Genomic DNA, 11,129 nt, shown 5'->3' with positions numbered 1-11,129 from the left:
TATGTTGTTGTACCAGTACCAGGCTGTTTTGACTACCGTGGTGGTATAATAGGTTCTAAAATCCGGTAGTGTGAGGCCCTCCACTTTGTTCTTCTTCTTGAGTAATGCTTTACTTATTCAGGGCCTCTTCCCTTTCCATATGAAGTTGGTGATTTGTTTCTCCATCTCATTAAAAAATGCTGGTGGAATTTGGATCGGGATTGCACTGTATCTCTAGATCGCTTTGGGTAGAATTGACATTTTCATAATGTTGAGTCTACCTATCCATGAGCAAGGTATGTTTTTCCGCTTATGCAGGTCTCTTTTGGTTTCTTGCAGTAGTGTCTTGTAGTTTTTATTGTATAGATCTTTTAAGTCTCTGGTTAGATTTATTCCTAAGTATTTTATCTTCTTGGGGCCTATTGTAAATGGTATTGATTTGATGATTTCCTCTTTGACGTTCTCTTTGTTGGTGTAAAGGAATCCAGCTGCTTTTTGTATGTTTAGCTTGTATCCTGAAACTTTGCTGAAATCTTCTCTTAGTTCTGGTAGTTATCTTGTGGATTCTCTGGGTTTTTCTGTGTATAAAATCATATCATTTGCAAATAGAGATACTTTGACTTCCTCCCTACCCATCTGGATGCCTGGTATTTCTTTTTCTACCCTAATTGCTCTGCCTTTGCCCATTTTTTAATTGGATTAATTGTCTTTTTGTTGTTGAAGTATTCTATAGATTTTAGACTTTAGACCCTTGTCAGATATGTTGTAGTCAAAATTTTTTCCTAGTCTGTAGGTTATCTTTACTCTTTTGGTGAAGTCTTTTGATGAATATAAGTGTTTAATTTTTAGGAGCTCCTAGTTATCTAGTTTATCTTCTGGTGTTTGTGTATTGTTAGTTATAGTTGTTGTTGTACTTATGCTATATGTTAGGGTCTCTAATGTAGTCCCTATTTTCCCTTCCATGATCTTTATCATTTTAGGTTTTATATTTAGGTCTTTGATCCATTTTGAGTTATTTTTGGTGTATGGCATGAGGTATGGGCCCTGTTCGTTTTTTTACAGATGGACATCCAGTTTTGCCAGCACCATTTGTTAAAAAGATTGTCTTTTCCCCATTTAATGGATTTTGGCCCTTTATCAAGGATCAACTGACTATAGGTGGATAGATTTATGTTTGGGTTCTCGATTCTGATCCACTGGTTTATGTGTCTGTCCTTATACTAGTGCCAGGCTGTTTTGAATACCATGTCTGTACAGTAGGTTCTGATATCAGGTAGTGTGAAGCCTCCTACTTTGCTCTGTTTCTTCACTAATGCTTTACTTATCCAGGGTCTTTCTTTTCCACATAAAATTAATGATTAGCTTTTCTATCTTGTTAAAGAATGCTGTAGGTATTTGGATCAGGATTACATTATATCTATAGATTACTTTGGGTACAATTGACATTTTCACAATTATGAGTCTTCCTATCCACAAGCATGGTAAGTTTTTCCATTTATGTGGGTCTCTTTTGGTCTCTTGCAATAGTGTTTTGTAGTTTTCTTTGTATAGGTCTTTTATGTCCCTTTTAGATTTATTCGTAAGTATTTTATCTTTTAGGGGCTATTGTAAGTGGTATTGTTTTCCTGATTTCCTTTTCATAGTTCTCTTTCTTGGTGTATAGGAATCAAACTGATTTTTGTATGCTGATCTTGTATCCTGCTACTCTGCTGAATCTATTAATTCCAGTAGTTTTCTTGTGGAATCTTTGGGGTTGTCTATGTATAGGATCATATCATCTGTGAAAAGGGATAGTTTTACTTCTTTCTTTCCAATCTGGATGCCCTTTATTTCTTTTTCTTGCCTTATTGTTTTTGCTAGGACTTCCAGCACAGTGTTAAACAGGAGTGGTTATAAAGGGTTTCCTTGTCTTATTCCCCTTCTCAGGGGGAATACTTTCATCCTCTCTTTGTTGAGATTATGTTGGCTGTTGGTTTTGTGTAGATGTCCTTTATTATGCTGAAGAATTTCCCTCTATTCCTATTTTATTGAGAGTTTTTATTAGGAATGGGTGTTGGACTTTATCAAATACCTTTTCGGTGTCGATTGAAATGATCATGTGATTCTTTTCTTTTGTTGTATTTATGTGGTGAATTATATTGATTGATTTTCTAATATTGAACCATCGTTGTATACCTAGCATGAATCCCACTTGGTTGTGATTTTTTTTTTGTTACAATGCTGAATTCTATTGGCTAGAATTTTGTTGAGAATTCTTGCATCTGTATTCATGAGAGATATTTGTCTGTAATTTTTTTGTGGTGTCTTTGCCTGGTTTTGGTATCAGGGTTATGCTGGCTTCATCAAATGAATTTGAGATTATTATATCCTTTTCTAAGCTCTGAAATAGTTTGAGTAGTACTGGTGCAAGCTCTTTTCTGAATGTTTGGTAGAATTCTCCTGTGAATCTGTCCAGGCTTGGGCTTTCTTTTTGTTGGGAGTTTTTTTTTCTTTTTTCTTTTTCGTTACCTCTTCAATCTCTTCTCTTGTTATGGATCTGTTCAGGTTTTTTACTTAATTTGTATTAGTTTGGGTAGGTAGTGTATTTCTAGAAATTTGTCCATTTCTTCTATGTTCTCAAATTTATTGGAGTACAGTTTTTCACAGTATTCTGTTATGATCCTTTTTATTTCAGTTGCGTCTGTTTTAATGTCCCCCGTGTCATTTATTATTTGTGTTATTTGCTACCTGTCTTGTTTTTCTTTTGTCAATTTGGCTAATGTTTTGCTGATTTTGTTGATGTTTTCAAAGAACCAACTTTTGCTGTTGTCGATTCTTTCAATTGTTTTCCTGTCCTCTGTATCATTTATTTCTGCTGTAATCTTTATTATTTCCTTTCTTCTAATGACTGTGGGCTTCTTTTGCTGTTCTATTTCTATTTTTTCAAGTTATAGGGCTAACGTTTTGATTTTGGTCTATTCTTTTTTGTTGTGTACATTTATTGCCATAAATTGATCTCTGAGCACTGCCTTTGCTATGTCCCAAAGGTTTGGTATGTGTTTTCATTCTCATTTGAATCTAGGAATTTTTTGATTTCTTCTATTATGTGGTTGTTTTTCAGCAAGGTGTTATTCACCTTTCTTTTTTTTTCCCCCCTTGATTTTCCTGTTATTGATTTCTGCTTTTACAGTGTTGTGATCAGAGAGAATGCTTTGTATTATTGCAGTGTTTTGGATTTTATTGAGGGTTTCTTTGTTGCCTGAAACGTAGTATTTTCTAGAGAATGTCCATGTGCATTGAAAAAGAATGTATATTTTGCTGCTGTTAGGTGGAGCATTCTGTATATTTCTATGAGGTCAGGTTGGTTGATTGTGGCCTTTAGATCTTCTGTATCTTAACTGAGTTTCTTTCTAGATATTCTGTCCTTTACTGAGAGTGGTGTGTTGAAATTTCCTACTATTATTGTGGAACTATCTATTTCTCTTTTCAGTGCTATTGGAGTTTGTTTTATCTATTTTGGAACCCCATTAAAGTTATGTCTTCTTGGTGGATTGCCCCTTTAATCATTATGTAATGCCTTTTCTTGTCTTTTATGGTTGATTTTGCCTGAAAGTCTATTTATCTGAGATTAGTATTGACACTCTTGCTCTTTTTTGGTTACTGTTTGCTTGATATATATTTTTTCCATCCTTTGATTTTTAATTTATTTAAATCTTTGTGTCTAAGGTGTGTCTATTGTAGACAGCATATTGATAGATCATGTTTTTTTTTTTTTTTTTAATCTATTCTGTCACTGTCCATCTCTTTCTGGGTGCATTTAATCCATTTACATTCATTGTGATTATTAACAGGTATGAATTTATTGATGTCATATTGTTGTGCTTTTGTGTGTGTGTGTGTGTGTGTGGTGCTTATGTTTTCTTTGTTCCTCTTACTTTCCTTTGCTGAGTTCCTTTTGTTTGTGGATTTTCTTTTCTTTCATTATTATAGATGTTGTGTTTACTGCTTCTTTATGTCTTTCTTCTTTTTTGTTTTGATGAGCAGATTTGTTAATTTTATTTGTGGTTATCTTGAACTTTACCCATATTTTCCTAAGTTTGAGCTAGTCTTTTGTTACTTAATATCGCCTTGACTTCCTCTCCATTTGAAAGTTCTATACCTACACAATTTATTCCTCCTTTTATTGTTTTGATGTTGTCTCATTTACAGACTGATGTCTCTGTTTCCCTGTCTTAAGTCTTTTATCTTTGTTTTATTATTGAGAGTACTTTACCTAAGTTGGTGTCTGGCTGATACTCTCCTGTGTCCTGAGCTCTGGTTGTTATCTGATGTTGTTAGTTCTCTGACTGAAGGACTCCCTTTAATATTTCTTGTAAGTTTGGTTTGGTTTTTACAAATTCCTTTAATTTCTGCTTATCTGGAAATGTCCTAATTTCACCATCATATTTAAGAGAGAATTTCGCAGGATATATTTTTCTTGGTTGGCAGTTTTTTTCTTTCAAAGTTTTATATGTAATCCGATTGCCTTCTTGCCTGAATAGTATCTGCTGGTAATCAGAACTTAGTCTTATATTTTCCCTTTTGTAAATGACCTTTCATTTTTCTCAAGCTGCTCTCAGGGTTCTTTCTTCATCTTTGGTTTTGGCAAGTGTGATTATGATATGTCTTGGTGACTTTCTTTTGGGGTCTATCCTGTATGGGGTTCGCTGAGCTTCTTGGATGGTCAGCTTTTCATCTTTCATGATGTTTGGGGAGTTTTTCTGACAGCAAATCTTCAACAATCTTCTCTGTGTTTCCCATTTCCTTTCCCTGTTCTTGAACTCCAGTCACATGCAAATTTTTGCCCTTGATTGTGTCCCACATAATACTTAGGTTTTCTTCATTCTTTTCTCTGATTTTTCCTCAAACAAAATGGCATCCATGAATTTGTCTTCAATCTTTATAATTCTATCTTCCATTATTTCAAATTTGCTCCTAAAGCCATCTATTGATTTGTCCATTTCTGAAATTTTATTGTTTATCTTTTGGATTTCTAGTTGCTGTTTTTGTATGATTTCTAATTGTTTATATATTTTGACTGTTTTTGTATTATTCCTGAATTCTTCTATGCTTTGTCTGTGTTTTCCTTGATTATGGCAATGTTTTTGTTAGTTTTTGTCTGTGTTTTCCATGATTTTGTCTGTGTTTTCCTTGATCTCTTTCCTACTCTCTTGGAGAACCCTAAATATTAGTCTTGAAGAATTCCATATCAGGTAGTACCACTACCTTTTCTTCCACTGGAAGGTTATCTGATTCTCTGTTTTAGTCATTTGCTGGAGACATCTTTTTTTTTTTATTATTGTACTTTAGATGAAAGTTTACAGAGCAAATCAATTTCTCATTAAACGATTAATACGCATATTGTTTTGTGACATTGGTTGCCAACCCCACGACATGTTAACACTCTCCCCTTTTCAACCTTGGGTTCCCTGTTACCAACTTTCCTGACTCCTCCTGCCTTCTCATCCTTGCCTTTGGGCTGGTGTGCCCATTTAGTCTTGTTTTATTTTATGGGCCTGTCTAAACTTTGGCTGAAGGGTGAACCTCAGAAGTGGTTTCAGTACTGAGTTAAAAGGATGTCCAGGGCCTTACTCTCAAGGTTTCTCCAGTCTCTGTCAGGCCAGTAAGTCTGGTCTTTCTTTGTGAGTTAGAATTTTGTTCTACGTATATCTCCAGCTCTGTCTGGGACCCTGTATTGTGATCCCTGTCAGAGCAGCCAGTGGTGGTAGCCAGGCACCATCGAGTTGTGTTGGACTCAGTCTGGTGGAGGCTGTGGTAATTGTGGTCCATTAGTCATTTGGACTAGTCTTTCCCTTGTATCTTTGGTTTTCTTCATTCTTCCTTGCTCCAGACAGGGTGGGAGCAGTAGAGTATCTTAGATGGCCACTCACAAACTTTGAAGACCCCAGCTGCTACTCACCAAAGTAGGATGCAGAACATTTTCTTTATAAACTATATTATGCCAGTTGAGCAAGTTGTCTCCCGAGATCATGGTCTCCAGCCCTCAGCCCAGTAATTCCATCCCTCAGGGAGTTTGGATGTGTCTATGAAGCTTGGAATGTGTACTGCCTTACACTTCACCAAAGTTACCACTTATGTATTGTCTAGTTAGTATTTTTCCCTCCCCACCCCTCCCGTCCCTCATAACCATCAAAGATTATTTCTTTCTGTGTGTAAACCTTTTCATGAGTTTTTATAGTAATGGTCTCATACAGTATTTGTCCTTTTGTCATTGACTTATTTCACTCAGCATAATGCCCTCCAGATTCATCCACATTGTGAGATGTATGGCAGATTCATCATTGTTCTTTATTGTTACATAGTTTTCCATTGTGTATATGTATCATAGTTTGTTTATCCATTCATCTGTTGATGGGCACTTAGGTTGTTTCCATCTTTTTGCTATTGTGAATAATGTTGCAATGAACATGGATGTGCATATGTCTATTTGTGTGTCAGCTCTTATTTCTCAAGGATATATTCCTAGGAGTGGGATTGGATTGCTAGACCATATGATATTTCTATTTCTAGCTTTTAAAGGAGGTGCCATATTGTTTTCCAAAATGGTTGTACCATTTTACATTCTTACCAACAGTGCATAAGATTTTAAGCTCCCCACAGCCTCTTCAACATTTATTGTTTTCTGTTTTTTTGATTCGTGCCAGTAATGTTGGGGTGAGATGGTATCTCATTGTAGTTTTGATTTGCATTTCTCTAGTGGCTAGTGATCACGAGCATTTCCTCATGTGTTTGTTAGCTGACTGATTGTCTTCTTTTGTGAAGTGTCTGTTCATATCCTTTGGCCATATTTTAATTGGATTGTTTGTCTTTTTGTTGTAGAAGTGTTGGATTTTCCTATAGGTTTTAGAGATTAGACCTTTGTTGGATATGTCATAGCCAAAAATTTTTTCTTAGTCTATAAGTTCTCTTTTACTCTTTTGGCGAAGTCTTTTGATAAACGTACTTGTTTAATTTTTAGAAGATCCCAGGTATTTAGTTTATCTTCTGGTGTTTGTGTATTGGTAGTTATGGCTTGTATCCTACTTATGTCATGTATTAGGGCCTCTAGCATTGACCCTGTTTTTTCTCGTATGACCTTTATAGTTTTTGGTTTTATATTTGGGTCTTTGGTCCATTTTGAATTAGTTTTTGTGTATGGTATGAGATATGGGTCCTGTTTTATTTTTTTACAGATGGACCTCCAGTTTTGCCAGCACCATTTGTTAAAAAGACCGTCTTTTCCCCATTTAATGGACTTTGGGACTTTGTCTAAGATCTGGTGACTGCAGGTGGATGGATTTACATCTGGGTTCTCGTTTCTGTTCCATTGGTCAATGTGTCTATTGTTGTACCAGTAGCAGGCTGTTTTGCCTACTGTAGCTGTATACTAGGTTCTGAAGTGAGGTAGTACAAACCCTTCTGCTTTATTCTTTTTCTTCAGTACTGCTTTACTTCTCTGGGGCTTCGTTCCTTTCCATATAAAGTTAATGATTAGTTTTTCCATTTCGTTAAAGAATGCTGTTGGTATTTGGATCAGGATTGCATTGTATTTGTAGATTGCTTTGGGAGAATTGACATTTTCACAATGTTGAGTCTACCTATCGATGAACATGTTAAGTTTTCCCATTTATTTAGGTCTCTTTTGGGTTCTTGCAGTAATGCTTTGTAGGTTTCTTTGTATAGGTCTTTTATGTTCCTGGTTAGATTTATTGCTGAGTATTTTAGTTTTTAAGGGGCTATTATAAATGGTATTGCTTTCCTGATTTCCTTTTCATAGTTCCCTTTATTGGTGGATAGGAATCCAACTGATTTTTTATATGTTTATCTTGTATCCTGCTACTCTGCTAAATCTTTTTATTAGTTCCAGTAGTTTTCTTGTGGAATCCTTTCGGTTCTTTATGTATAGTATCATATCATCTGCAAATAGGGGTAGTTTTACTTCTCCCTTAGCAACTTGGATGCCCTTTATTTCTTTTTCTTGCTTTATTGCTCTAGCTAGGACTTACAGCACAAATGTTAAATAAGAGTGGTGATAAAGGACATCCTTGTCTTGTTCTTGTTCTCAGAGGGAATGTTTTCAGCCTCTCTCCATTAAGAATGATGTTGGCTGTTCGTTGTATATAGAAGCCCTTTATTATTTTTGGGAATTTCCCTTCTATACAATTTTATTGAGAGTTTTTATCAGGAATGGGTGCTGGACTTTATCGAATGCCTTTTGTGCATCAATCGAAATGAACATGTGATTCTTTAGTTTTATTTATGTGGTGGATTACATTGATTGATTTTCTAATGTTGAACTATCCTTGCATACCTGGTATGAATCCCACTTAGTTGTGCTGTATTATTTTTTTTGATATGATACTGAATTCTGTTGGCTAGAATTTTTGAGAATTTTTACATCTCTATTCATGAGAGATATTGGTCTGTTATTTTCTTTTTTTGTGGTGTCTTTGCCTGGTTTTGGTATCAGGGTTATGGAGGCTTCATAGAACGAATTCGGGAGTATTCCTTCCTTTTCTATGTTCTAAAATAGTTTGAGTAGTACTGGTGCAAGCTCTTTTCTGAATGTTTGGTAGAATTCTACTGGATATATCTTGTCCTGCTTTTTAAATATATTTTGACATAGTCCACTGTCTCTGAGACATGAAGGTGTTGTTTTATTTATTGATTGATTGTATGTTTGTTTCATTCTGCTCTTTTGTTTTTTGATAAGTAAGGGCAGGTGAGCGTGCTGTGCATGCTTTGCTGCTTTCTCATCTGTGGGCACAATAGTTCTCATCACCTTGTCCGGGTGTGCAGGTACACTTCTGGGATGAAACAATTTAAAAACCAGTCTTTGAGTAACAGGATTGTCATCGAGGCCTTGGAGTTACTCCTGTAGTAGACTGGCAGCTTATTTTTGTCAATAGTTTTGAATGTTTGGTGGTTTTCAGAATGATAAACAAGAAAAGGTTTTAATTTAATTCCAGCAGCATTTCCTCCAAGCTGCAGCGTGATTCTGCCTTTATATGTCTTGAAACAAGGCGTTAACTCTGCCTCTTTGTGAATATAGGTCCATTCTGGTATCTTTTTCCAAAAATAGCCTGTTTCGTCCACATTGAAAACCTTATTGTTAGTAATATGTACTACATACAATGTTGCAGTGTGTAATATGGTGATGTTAAAAAAAAGAAGAGGACAGTTGTGAGTGTGGTTCATCATAACTTGAAAATATCATAAGTCGGGGACTACCTGTAGTCACTGTTTTTACTCGCACAACTTATGAAAGGAGAAAAATAAGTGATCTCCGAACTGTAAGAGAATTTTAACAATATTTTATGCTGGTTGATTTAATTATAACCGAATCAGTGAAGTCACAGTCTTTGAGTTAAAATATTACAAATTTGAACAATACATTAAAATTTAAATTTCTGTAATGAATATATAAGAATCATATATATATGAGAATATTTATCTGGCACTCAGGTAGGTCACTGATTTTCTTTGAATAGCTATGAGTTATTTGACAATAATCTGAGAAAGAACCCTGCCATATAAGCAATGATAATTCTATGTAAAAAACCTAAAGTCTTGAAGAGGTATTGATAAAGCAGTATGATATTATCATTCAAAAGAAGGACAAAATACTTCCACTTCAGTGAGTCAGTCAAAAACTTGCAGAGGTGGAGGCTTTTAAGACTAACATAGAGGGGAACTTGGCCTGCAGGTGGGGAACAAAACATGACACAAACAGATGACTTTTATAGACATGAAACATTTGATCTGGCAGAAAAGTATAAAATGGATCACTGGAAAAGAGGAATTGCTTTAATCTTCAATCATGAGAGGTTCTTCTGGCATTTAACACTGCCAGAAGGGCGTGGCACTAGAGCAGACAGGGTCAATCTTAAATGCAGGCTTTCAGATCTAGGGTTTGAAGTGAAATGCTTTAACGATTTTAAAGCAGAAGAACTACTGCTCCAAATTCACGAGGTATCGACCTCTAGCCATATAGATATTGATTGCTTTTTATCTGTATTCCTGAGTCATGGTGACAGCAAGCACATTTATGCATACGACACAAAAATTGAAATTCAGATGTTGAGTAGTTTGTTCGAAGGAGACAAATGTCAGAGCATGATTGGAAAAACCAAGATATTTATCATCCAGGTGTGTCAAGGAAACCAGCATGATGTGCTAGTCATTCCTTTTGATGTCGTGGATCATCAGACAGACAAGCTGGACAACAACGTAACCGAGGTGGGTGCGGCCTCCGTTTACATGCTGCCTGCTGGAGAGGACTTCCTCATGTGTTACTCTGTTGCAGAAGGTTATTATTCTCCCCTGGAAACTATGAACAGCTCATGGTACATTCAAGATTTGTGTGACATGTTGGGAAAATAGGTTCCTCCTTAGAGTTCACACAACTCCTCACGCTAGTGAACAGGAAAGTTCCTCAGTGCCAGATGGACTTTTGCAAAGATCCAAGTGCAATTGGAAAGAAGCAGATTCCCTGCTTTGTCTCAATGCTTACTAAAAAGCTGCATTTTTTTTCCTAAAATCTAAATGATGGGAGGTATTTTCTCTTATGTATCTATGTGCAAATATATTTCCCTTCTTTTTATATAAACAGGTATCACTAGGTTGAAGCTTGTGGACCAGCAATTTAAAATGTTTTAAGGTTTAATGTCTAGCAGAGGACTGCTTTTTTAAAATCATTAAATAATTCATACTGGACATGAAGAAAGGGTTTGATATATGTAGAAACAAAATCCTCAGGGAATTACTATAAATAAAAATCCACAAGCATTTGTAATAGTTGATCTTTTCAGTAAACTGCAAGATTACCCATAATATCTTGTATTTTATGGCATTTTTAATAAAAGTTTATTTTGTAATATTTTTAAAGGTTTTTGAAACCCAAAAATTAGATCATTGTCTCCCCTTAAATAAGAAATTTGGAATTCATGTTTTATTAAAAATTTCTAATTAAAAAAAAAAGATTGAAGAGTTTGGCTATGCAGAGTAGGAAGGGAAATTATATCATGTTCTGGATATTATGTGGGAATAGGTTTTCTTTGTTATGTTAATGAGGCAGTATTAGTGCAGGGTGTGTCTTAAATCAATCTCTTTGAAGATATGAAAGAGCAGAT

General features: G+C 35.3%; 1 pseudogene; it reads left to right on the top strand.

The window, feature by feature from the left end:
• Positions 1 to 10,535, top strand: part of LOC101348459 (caspase-6 pseudogene) — a 29,161-nt pseudogene extending 18,626 nt beyond the window's left edge.
• The last annotated feature ends 594 nt before the right edge of the window (positions 10,536 to 11,129 follow it).

This window comes from Trichechus manatus, unplaced genomic scaffold (assembly GCF_000243295.1).
Source record: "Trichechus manatus latirostris isolate Lorelei unplaced genomic scaffold, TriManLat1.0 scaffold00144, whole genome shotgun sequence".
Lineage (NCBI taxonomy): Eukaryota > Metazoa > Chordata > Mammalia > Sirenia > Trichechidae > Trichechus > Trichechus manatus.
This window is presented reverse-complemented; position numbering and strand designations above follow the sequence as displayed.